Source organism: Sinohyriopsis cumingii, chromosome 15 (genome assembly GCF_028554795.1).
Source record: "Sinohyriopsis cumingii isolate HCF-2022 chromosome 15, ASM2855479v2, whole genome shotgun sequence".
Lineage (NCBI taxonomy): Eukaryota > Metazoa > Mollusca > Bivalvia > Unionida > Unionidae > Sinohyriopsis > Sinohyriopsis cumingii.
The window spans coordinates 84,286,720-84,300,276 of NC_142975.1; positions in this window are offsets into that span (position 1 = coordinate 84,286,720).

Consider the following 13,557-nt stretch of genomic DNA (forward strand, 5'->3'; position numbering starts at 1 on the left):
CAACAAAACAAATAGTCGAAATGGTCGAAAGACACAGCCTTATGGATTAAATAAAAACAGTGGCTCGTGAAAAAACAATATTACAAAAACAGATGACACTAATTCAAAACTGACCGAAATGAAAAAACCCAACCCACATCCCAATCTACGATAAAACAAAAAGTCGGAGTGATCGAAAGACATAACGTTATAGCAACGACAAAAACATAAAATAGTGGCTGAGAAAACATTAATATCAAGTTAAAAGCTAAAATAGTACTGATAGTAAGACAATAATAATAAAATCAACAGAAGGATACCAGTACGACTAAAATTAAGGCCATCAATGTAAACAGATGAAAGCAATCACACAAATAAGGACATCTAAACTAATAAAATAAACCACACAAAATACGCATAATAAAAGCGAAATCAGTCTACAAGCTAATCATATGACCAATCAGGTGAGGAGTACACAGGCAATCAAAATTCAGGAACAAAGGACCAACAGGGCAAATAAGAGCAGTAACAAGGAAAATCAGGACATTTGCAGAAGACATCAAACCGCAAGATACGGGAAAATACGGGAAACAAGTAGCAGAAATAAAGCTCAGGAAAAGAAAGCAAGATCGTAGCAGGAAAAGGGAATAAGACAAGAGTTGCAGAAATAAAGAAAATCAAGAACAACATACGTAGAAAAAACATCATATACAGTACTAAAGAAAACAGGAAAAGAAGCAGACTTTAGGGAAACGAATGAAACCAGAAGAAACTGCCACACAAAACAATTAAAATAAACGCCAAAATCCCACCCTATAGATACGAAATTGCCACCCCAAATAAATAACTTCATGCCTAAACCCAAATATCCCACTTCACCACCACAAAAGAAACACACAAATCTATAACACACATCCAGTATAGCACATATAGAACACCACCCCACTTAAAGCACACACTTATGAAATAGGCTTTCATTGTGACCCAAGATTGCCCTCTTCCGACGAAATACTTTTTTGCCGTGAAATTATATTGATTAGTTCAGTTTACAAATTCATGACGTTCAGACACCCGAATGAAAATTACAAAAATCAACGGCTGCTGAAGCCTCGATAACTCAGAGCATATTTCTGAAAACACGGGTGCGAATAGTACACGAACAATAATACAACTTTTACAAAGTTGGAAAATTTACAACTTAGGAATCTTCAATTCAGATGTGACTCTCACATATTTGGAGGTAGGTTATGGGCTGATCCACACAAAAAAGGAAACTGGACATAGAATTGATACAAATGTACTTACGCTGCTTGAGTGAAAGGTCAGACATTACAAATTTTAAATATTTGAGAAATAATCAAGTCTTATTTTTTCAAACAAAATGATACGAAAACTGAAGAAACTTTTCGTTCTTCTTCTTTTTGTGTCTAAGCTCGATTTAATTCTGGTCCAATGTAAGTTTTGCACTATGTTCCTTCTTTCTAACAGTCATTCTGTATATGTATGGACCCATCTCTCTGTCTATAAATCAATGCCAGCTCTAGAACCATTGACATGATATATTAATTCAAGATATAAAATGTTCTGACCTTGATGGAAATGTTATCTCGTTTGTATGATATATCAGCTCCTGACAGAAACTAAAGACGTTAAAGATAATGATTCCCAGCTACGAGTTCATGAGTCATGAGCAGCAGATTAAGTTGCCGTAAAGAGATAATACGAGATAATACGAGATAAAATTTAGTATAAGCTGCATTAATTATTTATTCTTGTGGCAAATGTTTTCTTTCCAATTCCAGATTTCGTGTACAGCTATTAGATTTTCTTTGGTAGCATTGCTAACTCAAATCTCAGATAGCATTCACTGCAGATTATAAAATAAAACCGTAGCGAAATTATTTTCCGTATTGCATAATCATATTATTTTTTAAATCTTCTTAATTTTCATGAAACAACTTTCCTCGAACGTTTCATAAGCAAAGGTGACGCAAAGATGGCAACCAGTGAGTTCAATGAAAGTATGTTTATCAATGTTTTTTCTTCTTCTGCTTCCAATAATGTGTCGGGGTTCCTCGGGAAGATACTCGCACATGATGTGAACTATGCAAATGTGGTGAGAGTTCCAAGTACAGCTAAAAACAGGTTACAAACATATCTGGTTGGGAGGTAAGTAATCCTCGCGTTAACACCAGATCTGAAAGCATCGATAGATTCGGCGTTGACTAGGTTGGATGGTAGGGAGTTCCAAAGGTGGCTTCCTGATCGAAAGATGTAGTTCTTGTATGCGTTGACTATAGTGAAGGGGGCGAGAAATCTGCGTGAATGTCCTTTAGTATAAGCACCTGTCTGGTGGAGGGATGGTACTTCTGGGAAGAAAACCAGGTGGTGAACGTTGATTTTACTTTTTCGGGGCATGTGGACAGGTTTCTACGAAAAAATGCTGTGGTGCTGTTAGCCTTTCTTTGTAACAGAGTCAACGTGGCTGTTTCATGATATCGTGCTATTAATAGTGACTCCCAAATATTTGACCTCAGATGTCATCGTCGCTTTTGACCATGGGTTGAGTAAACGACTGAGACAATGTGTCTCTTGTCGGTAATACGGATGCCTTCGCTTGTGTCAGAATTGAACTCTATTAGCCAGTCCCTTTCCCATTGTTATAGGCGGTCTAGGTCTGCACGTAATAGATCTGCATACTGTTCCGCGTTCATTACGCTGTACAGCAATCTGTCATCAGCAAAAGGGCTAACTTGGGAGTCGACTCTCAAAGCCTAGTCCTTCATGTAGATCAAGAACAGCTGGTGACATATCAAATTCCCAAATTACGTGTTCAGGTTCTCATAAACAGTAACAAGAAAAAAGTGAAGACATCAAGCTTTGTTAAATTTAACACATCATTTATTTCCCTAAAAAAACAAGGTAACAATGAGGAAAAGAACTTACGCTTTTAAGAATCAAATCCAAAAATAATCCAAGAATAATCCAAGAATGAAAAGTTAGAAGTCCTAGTAATAAAATATTCTAATGAATTTTAGTTCGAGTCCCGACAAGAATCCAAAATGGAAGGCGATGACATATACTGTAGTCAGTGTTGTACGGATGTGTCTACAGTTCTTTGTTGAACCACAGACATTAATATTCCGGTGTTTGAATTTCAAATAAAATTTGGATAAATGTCTGCTCAAGAATTCTGTCTTAGAACTTAAATATTCCCAGGGAAAGGAATTAACAATTCCATAAAATCGAATTTCAACTGAGACTGGTTACAACAGAATTAACACCTTGACGTCTAAGTGTTTAAAAACCCGACTGACTAAATTTTCTATACAGAAAGGTTATATACTAATTTACGAAGCAAAACAGATTCCCTTATGAGGGTCACGTGATCACTCTAGAACAAGATAGAAGCTTTACATTACGTACTCACTGTACAGCCTCGATTTCACTCTATAAATCACACTAAGAATGAATAAAAAAGAAAGAAAAAAAGTTATTTACTTTAACTCTTACTAATTATGTATCAAGGTCAGGAACTAGGTCAGCATTAAGATATAAAGTTCTAATATAAGGTGTTTACGAAAAAACAGTCACGTCAAACTAATTTCTAGAACATTTCAAATTCCAGAAAATAGAATTACATTACAATAGCAGAGTTACAATGCCAAAGTTCTTTCACTGACAATAAAGCATTTTCGCACGCTCAGCAACTTCAATATTCTATTGTGTAATATTATAGAAAATGTATTTGCTAATATAATCAATATAATCAAACAGGTAAGAGAATTACAATCCGTTATAACTCAGAATCAAACCCGTGCAGCGAGTTTTGGCACCAGTCAGCCTCCTCTTGTGCACTAGTGCCAAAATTCACATTCTAGCTTTGGATACATACGTCCATGTATGTTCTCTCTCTCTCTCTCTCTCTCTCTCTCTCTCTCTCTCTCTCTCTCGCATTGACCCAGCCTCCTCTCGTGCACTAGTTCCCAAATTCACATTCTAGCTGTGGATACATACGTCCAAGTATGTTCTCTCTCTCTCTCTCTCTTGTATAAAGGCATCAATTTATCGTTACAGCTTAATGTATGAAAATTACATTTTAGCGTTGCTAACGTACCATTTAAATAAACTACTTTATAAATAATAATTTTAACTTTGCATTGACCCATTGGTATATTAATAGTTTTCCTTCAAAATTGAAAAGAGTGTGAGCTCTTTAAAAATCTATAGTGCATGAGTAAGTTAGATAAAAGTTGACAATATGGCTGAAATGAAAATATACTACCTACAACAAATAAAAACAAAATAAATAAATAAATACTTGAATGTATTGGGAGATATTCGTTAGAAACAACAAAAATGCTCTCTCAGCATGATTTTATAGATGATGTGGACATTGAGAGAAAGTCTTAAAACAGTTTTGATGTTGCACAAGACATCTTAGATAATGAAAATGAGGCCAACACCAATTCAAGGCCGGATTTAAACTTATCAGAGATGGATGATATGGGGAAACGGAAGGGAAATGTGAGAAACATTGAAAGTGTCACTGATGCTGATACCAAAGATGATACCAATGATGATGCTTTCACAGACATCGCAAGCAGAACAAGATTCAGATATAGACAAAATTAATGAAGGCACATACATGCAAATCAAAACCAAATTTGGAACTCTTAATAGAAGTGCCTTCAAAAAAAGATTGAAATCAACACTTGATGTCAAAGGTCTCAGGGATTCTAGGCAAGCTCTCTTTGATCTATCAAAACGGAAGAGATATGATTGTCCTGATGGTCGATTTGTAGAACGTTTACCTCGAACAAATAGTGCTCCTGTGGAGGATAAGTTATCGGAAGATATTTATATTATATTCCATTTCATTGAAGGAGAAAATAATTACAGTGACATGAAAGCATGTATATCTAAATGGGCATTGAAACATAATTATGAAACAAGATCATCACAGCGTTTAAACTACATTCGCATTGATTGTATATCACAAAGTCTGAAAGCTCCGGTCAATGATAACTCCTTACAAAGAACTCATGAAGATGCTGATAGGATGAGCACAATATTTGCGCAGATAGCAATAATGAATGATAAGTTTGAAGAAAAATTCTCCAGATTGGAAAACCAGTTAGGTGATATTATCACACAGACAGAAAATGAGATCCTAAACTTAAAGTCAGACTTAATGGAAACTACGAAGAAACTCGAAGAGGCAAACTCTCATATAGAACAACTGAAATTAAAGGAAGAAAAACTAATCAATGATAACAGAGGAATGTATTTCCAGATGTCATCAATGGCAACCCGGGAAAATGAGATTAAAGAATTATCTTCTCATGTACATCAACATCTAGATGTGATCATGAAAAAGATTAACTGTATTGAGGGAAAGTTAGACACAATTTGTACAAGACACAAACTTTTATACAATCAAACAAAGGAAGTGGTAGAAACGTAGACTTGCAAATGAAAGAAAATCATGGAAATCATGAACTATCAGCATACAAGGAGAGTAGACATGTTATCTCTCCATCTATTGACCAAGAAAATGTAGTACATGGACAAAAAGAAATACACAAAGAGCCTGCTAGAGCTCTTCCAGCAAATTTGCCTGGAAATGGTCCCGCTATGTTTACATTGAAAGATTTCCCGCCACTTTCACGGAATGATCGGACTAACATAACGGAAAATGTGAGTCATAATCAGCGCACAGAAGGAACATCTAACAATGCAAGTACATCAACCCACAATCAGCAAAAGATATTAAGATATGAAGATAGAGCAAACATAAATATAAATGAAAACATAAATAAAGATCAAAGGCAAAACAAATCACCAAATGATCAAAGAATGCTTCCGAATGACGAGGAGAGACAAAATAAGAAAGATACATCGTATAGACATATTGAGACAATTATTACCAGACCAAATCAAAGGAATATAGAATCAGATGTGTTTGAACCAGTTGTAAGAAACAAAATAAGACGCATTCTGCTATCAAATGTCAAATCGAGAAAAAATATAGATGTAGTAAGGACAGCTATCGCAACTCAGTGCAAGGAGGAGGGTGTGACAGTAACATTCGTCCGCCTCATAAAGGAACGACCCCATTGGAATTGATCAAATATATATACATTTCGACTAAATGTACTGGATAAAGATTTTGAACTAATGATGAATAATGAATCATTTTGGAGTTCTGGAATAAAATGTAGGGAATGGATAACAAACAGAAAATGGAGAGAAGGCTACTCACTTGATGAAACGCATGAGAATTACAAAATATATTCCTAATGAGCATAGCCATATGACTAGTAATTGCTTCTTAATTATAATTATGCTCATTATTTCAACATGGAATGTACTTGGTATAATGTCTAGCACGCAGAAACTAATTGAATTGTTACCAGACACAGATATATTTGTTATCACTGAACATTGGCTTTGTACAAAGAATCTGACGTATTTAGATAAATTACATGATGATTTCAAAGTAGTTGCGTTACCTACTGAAGAGATATAACAATGCTATAGAGGTAGTGGCGGGGTTGCCGTATTTTATAGAAGATCACTATGCAAAGTAAGCACCTTACAAAATGAGTTCCCAAATATTATGGCGGTGAAAATCTTAGTGAGAGACTTGGAACCTATAATTTTGATTGCAACCTACTTTCCCTCGTCAACTAGAATTGATGATGCATATGACAAATTTTGTGAAAATGTTTTTGATGTGTATGATAGGTATCCTGCTGAAAATATATGCATAATTATAGGCGACATGAATGCAGATCTTGTGTGTAAAAATCCATCAAGAAGAGATCTTGCTCTCAAAAAAAGAATAGAACAGAGAAACATAGTTGCTACGCTGGTGATAAAACCACATGAACATTACATCACGTACAGATCAAAAGACGTGTCACGAACGTCCGCACTTGATTATATATTAATACCTGAAATAATTAGAGGTGCTGTAAAAAGACACGTAGTAAATGACAAAATTGATTTCTCAATATCGGATCACCTACCTATTACAGCGGCACTTGCAAAAGATATATTCAAGGAAAATAAAAAGACGTGTATCTCCAAGAATGAAATGGAACTTGGCAAATCCATTAGAAATGAGCATGTATAAATCTGATGTTAGTGCATTCTTTAATTTCACCTATGAGTGCAAAAAGGTAGAATATATAGAGAAGTATAATGAATTGATAACTAAGAGTGTAATAACTGCATCAGACCGATATATTCCAAAGTCCGAATTCAAATCGCACTTGAAACCATATTGGAAGAAAAGTGGGCTTGAAAAATTACATCAGAATATGAGAAAAGCGCGCGGAGAATGGATCAAAGCAGGAAAAAATAGAAGCACAGAGTGTAACATCAAAAGAAGATACAAGGACGTGAAAAGAAAGTTTAGAAAGTAACATAGGCTAGAGAAAAAGGTATATAAAGAGTGCATATTTGAAGAGATAGAAAAGAGCGCAGAAATGGGAATAGACGAATTCTATGCAGTCATACGGGAATATAGAAAAGATAAATCGGACATTGGTAATATTGCATTTCGAGGAGTAGAATCTAATACTTTTGATGAATGTGGCAATCTATGGAAACTATATTTTTCTGAATTAAGTGGTACAACAGATGAGGAACATAATGATTGTGTCAAAATGAAGAATATGTACGAAGAAAGCAAACTAGAGACTGATAACATAAAATGTAATAATATTACAGAGGAAGAAGTGTTGCAGCATATCAAGTCTCTAAAAACAAAAAATCACCAGGCATTGATTGCATATCGAATGAGCACTTAAAGTATGGTGGAAAATATTTAATCAGACATTTAACTGCCCTTTTTAATTACATGATCCAGTATGAGTATTTACCTAATGTATATAGATGTGGGATGATTATACCGATATACAAACAAAATGGTAAAGATAAAAAGGATCCGGTGAATTATCGTGGTATAACATTGACATCTTGTCTGGGAAAATTGTTTGAAAAAATATTGATGACCAGAATTCAAAAGTATTTAGACAAAATAAGCTTTCCACATCCTTATCAATTTGGATTTCGTAAGGAGGCTGGAGCTATCTCCGCTGCATTTACTCTTCAAGAATTTTTGATGTACTTTAATAATCATAACTCTAATGTATATGCTGTTTTTCTGGATAACGAAAAGGCATTCGATAGACTGTGGCATTGTGGACTACTAAAAAAAACTAAGAATATTAGGAATTATGCAAAAATATGGAGAATAATCGCCCATCCTAAACACAGTCAAGTGCCTGTGTAGCGTGTAGAGGATGTATATCGAACACATTTCCATTACGGAGAAACCTTGGTCAAGGGCGTGTAGTGTCGGCTTTTTTATTTCTCGTGTACATAAACGACCTATTGAATGAACTAGCAATGACTAATTGCGGGATAACAGTGAATCAGATGAACATACCTGGCATGCTTTTGGCAGACGACACTACTCTACTAAGCTCTACGCTGAATGGATTGCAAATACCCGTGAATACAGCTTATCAGTATGCACAGAAGTGGAATTTGAAATATAACTCTAACAAGAGTAATTGGATGATATTTAGTAAAAAAGATGAAGTGTACTCATCAAATGGAATTACTCTGGGATCACAGAATATTCCTAGAGCAAAAAAAGTGAAATATGAAGGAGTTACCTTTTCACAATCAATGAAAACTAATGATCGTACAGTCCATTCCTACGATAAAGCTAAAAGTGTAACAAACTCACTATACTCAATTGGATTAAATGCAAATGGGATGAATCCTATAGTTTCTGTGAAAGTCTGGGAAAGAGTTATATTGCCGTCTGCTTTGTATGGCTCAGAACTCTGGTTTAATATGTCATATCAGGGCATTGAATCAATGGAGAAAATACAACGATATTTCGCCCGGAGAGTACAAGGTTTCCCTCAAAGATCGCCTATTGGATCTACGACATCATGCTTGGGGATGATATCAATGGAAGCCCGCATAGATAAGCAAAAACTCGTATTTCTTGGTCGCATGTGTAGAACATCAGCAAAAATAACTGCTAAAAAGGTTTTCCTCTGGGTTGTTGGAAATTTGATTTTTGACCCCCAACATAGCTATAACTCTTTTATATATGATATATGATATAAATACTGTACTCAAAAAGTATGATTTAGAAGACTATCTCAACGACTTTATTTTCACTGGAAAATTTCCAAATAAAATAACATGGAAAAACTTAATTGGGACAAGAATACAGATATTTGAGGAGAGAAAACATGAAATGAGTATCAGAAATCCATCAGAGGCATTCGGTAGATTTTTAAAAATTAATCCAGGACTAAAAATGCATCATCTATGGAAAATAGCTTACACTGACTCAAGCAGAAAAATGGAATATGGGACATTAATTCGTATTGGAGGAATGCAAGCAAGACCTGGACTGTGTCCCCTATGTGGCAAAATGAGTCATGACCGTATTTTGCACATTTCGATGAATTCTGCTTTAACCTCAGACGACAGAAACCACTTGATGGAAAGTCTATTTTCGTATATGCCTCCAGTGATTTACCGTGGTTTCTGTGATCAGATCGATGATGTTATACTGATTATACTACTTGGTGATTTAAATGATATATCAGAACGTTTAGAATTTGAGGCATGGATAAATATGATCAGACTATCTACCAAGTATTTCATTAAAATAAAAGACATTATATATTGATTCAATAGAGAACTCACTCAGAATATAAGGAAAGAAATACTTGTACTGGATTGCAAAGCGATTAGGAAACTAACTATTTTTGTTGTGAGGATACATTTTCAAATGTTCTATCGTACATATATCTCTATCTAGTTTAGTAATGATTTTAATTTATTTATTCGTTTGCTATTGGAAATAATTCAATAAGTAACGAATCCACTATTTTTGTGATTCTATGTATTTAAATGCATTTCTTTTTTGTCTTAAAATCTTCAGAAAATGGAGGAATAAAAAAGAATATCATCATCTCTCTCTCTCTCTTGAATAAAGGCATCAATTTATCGTTACAGTTTAATGTATGAAAATTACATTTTAGCGTTGTTAACGTACCATTTAAATGAACCACTTTATAAATTATAATTTTAACTTTGCATTGACCCATTGGTATATTAATAGTTTTCCTTCAAAATAGATGAGATCTTACTGTTTTATATTCAACTATATTGAAGCCACGTTTTGACAAATTATTTGTATTCTTCCACTGAATATAAAATTGTAACAAATGCCGCATTTATATGAAAGAAAAAGATTGGCATTTAACAGGCATAAGGTAGTAATATCCCTGATATATAAGCTAAAGTCGGTACCATTATGAGAAAGGCTAACACAACTGCTGAAAAAGGTGCGAAAATTGCCAGGACGTTTACCCCTTGTACCACCATAGCAAATGGTTTAAAAATAGGTTTAACGAGAGGCGGGGGAGCAGATGAAAGAGTGACGGTGATAGGAATACAAGTGATAAAAGTAGCCCAGAGTTTCTCGTTGGAAAAGTTACAAACATTATAAATCAAATTGCCAACCATTTGCATGAGTTAGCCAAAGAAAGGATCGGCCGCATTGGCTGGTATAACTGGCATTGTAATATGCTGTTTTAACATTGCTCGGAAACATTCAATGCTTAATTGACCGGTGACAATTTTGCTAATTTATGGATTAATTCGCTTGTTCTTTACAATTTAACTACAAGTGTTATATTTTGGTGACAATAGCAAAAAAAACTCAACAAAAGAAAGAAACTACAAGAACAAAAAGTAACTTTTTACACCAGATCGTCCAACTAGAAGAAGAATAATGACAGTAGGTTTGTGAACTATGTATTTAAACTTATGAGATGTGTCGTGATGGTTATAAGACTGTTTCATGACTACATAATTCATATCGCCGTTCTTCTGTCTTTGCCCTGCTTCTCTTCTGTCATTGGACGATTTGGTACAGACACCTATCATATGATAGTAAGTTATTCACACTTTCCTGTTTGTGCTAGATTGGGCCGAGAAAGAGAGATGGAGCGAAGGTAGGTAGATATGTACAATGTTGAATAGAAAAGAAAGAAGAGTAGAACAGATGTTGATATACAGTTAGTCAAGTACTATCTGGTTTCTTTTCATGGAAATATTGTCTTTAAAAGTGTATAACACAAAATGGCTATTTTCATTTATTCACATGTAAAGCTACACTCAGACATGACAAAATGGATAACTAAATTGTAACAAATAGATGCAGATATATTTGCTGAGTTTTTTAATGTGCCGCAGATGTCTCCAAAGAAAGAGGAGAGAGAAAGAGCTACTGCTTTCCAGTTCTTTTCTCAAAATGAATAAGGAGTTCTCATAGCTCTTACAACAATACCGTTTGTAAACGAGACTGATTTGAGACCTTAACGTGTGATTTATAGTGATTGCAAACTATCTTAATGGCTTTAGCATTTTCATACCTATACTCTAGGTGATCGTAGGGATGCAACAGAACAGGGAAAGGGTAAATAAATGAGGAGACATCGAACGCAAAAGAGGAAAAAAGATAAAATGTAAATATATGTGTGCAGAAATTTACTTTTAATTAAAACTTTCAAAATTGTTGGCAATAAGTCTTGACATTAGGATTGAGATGAAAACTTCATTCCATACTTCATTGCTTTATTTAAAACATAGCCTAAAATGTTATTCAAATAAATTGCTTATTGGCATAAAGTATACTTAGCAGAAATTTATTTGGTTTAAACATTTCCCTAAACAAGGGCATAATATATAATAAACAAAGACATTGTCCAATTATTGTTGACAACCTAACAGCAAGAAGAACAATAGTATTATCATTCAGCCTCACTAGAAACAGTGAAAAGTATCGGATGAAACAATAACTATATCAGTTGGGGTGCTAACAGCCGAACTTCTCTGTAAGGACCAGGAAAAATTGGTGAAAGACCAGGTCTACTTATTGGCAGGAGGACCAGCAGGACCTAAAGGACCAGGAAGACCAGGAACACCAGGCAAACCAGTAGGACCAGGACGACCCTTTAGACCAGGACTTCCAGGAAGCCCAGGCACTCCATCACGTCCACGAAGACCCTTCTGACCTGGAGGACCTAGAATGCAATTTAAAAAATTCACTTTTAACACTCCTCTGGATCAACGTACTTACATAAAACACAAGACTTGAAAAAGCATTCAAAATCGTTTCTAAAATAGCATAGCAGTTCTCGGTATTTAAAATTACTCGTCAAAGTTGCGTTGTTATTTTGAATAACATCATCGACATTATAAAGAGGTTTGATCCCAAAACCTAATAGATTTCTATGTACGATGGAGTTCGGGACTGAAACTGAAATATATATATAGAAATCTAATACTTATACATGAGGTGTAGATAAGTTAGAAAGACAAAAAACTGGTAGCCACAGGAATAAATAATTCATGTAGCATAGACTAGATTTTAGGAATAAAATAAACGAAAGTATATAATAAGATAGGAGACGAAATACACTGCTCTGAGTGCGCATTGTTATTAAATGCGCCCACCGCCCATTATATCTTCCTGTTTTGGATAACGTGGGTACGTAAGAAAGCTTGCCAGCAGCTTCTCGTGGGTCGGTGATTACTCCCGGGATTTTCCAGGGTTCTTCCTCCACTAGTTATACTGGCCGCCATGTATAGCCTATCCTGTGCTGAAAAATGGTGTTAAACCCTACAGCAATAACAACATCAATCTCTTTTTGGGGTCGTTTTCTTACTTTACGATAACTTAATCTTTAACGTTTATCTCTATAGTTTCTGTCAGTTGGTATCGCATGCAAATGAGGTAACATTTCGTTCAAGGTCAGGACATTTTATCTCATGAATTAATACAACATGTAAATGTTAAAGAGCGGGCTTAGATTTATAGACAGAGAGATAGATCAGGCGTACTGTTAGAAGAAAAAGAACACAGTGCAAAAATTACCTCGTTGTGCCAGAATTAAATCGAGCATGGACACAAGGAGAAGAAGAACGACAATTGTTTTCATTTTTCTTCTGTGTTTGTCTGAAACAATTGAGACTTTCATGATTATTTTTAAATCATTTAATATCTATAATTTTAATGATCCATCTGTAGCGACGCTCACTGGTAGTAAGCGAGAAAATGAAGATTTAACGTTGCATATTTGTGCTCCTCCCACGCAATCAATGAATTTGCAAGATTTTGTTTAGAAGGGAAACCTCCGTTTATCTAAAGAGATTGCGAAACATTAAACAACAGGAAGATAAACAAACAAATACACAAAAAGAGGTGCAGTTGCATATGGCACAAGGACTTATTCACCAGACCTTTACGCATGCGTGAAGAACAACGTTATGTCGGGCCGTGGAAAGACAAGGATTCGACCGTTGATTTTGACTATATCAAAATTATGCAAAATAATATTAATTAGCAGTGACCAAGATATATGGTATCCTTTTGTCCAAAGCTGCTATGTTTAACTGAGAGAGAATGCAGCTTTGGAAAAGAAAGTAGATGTAATTGTCCAAACGTTTTATATAACAGATTGG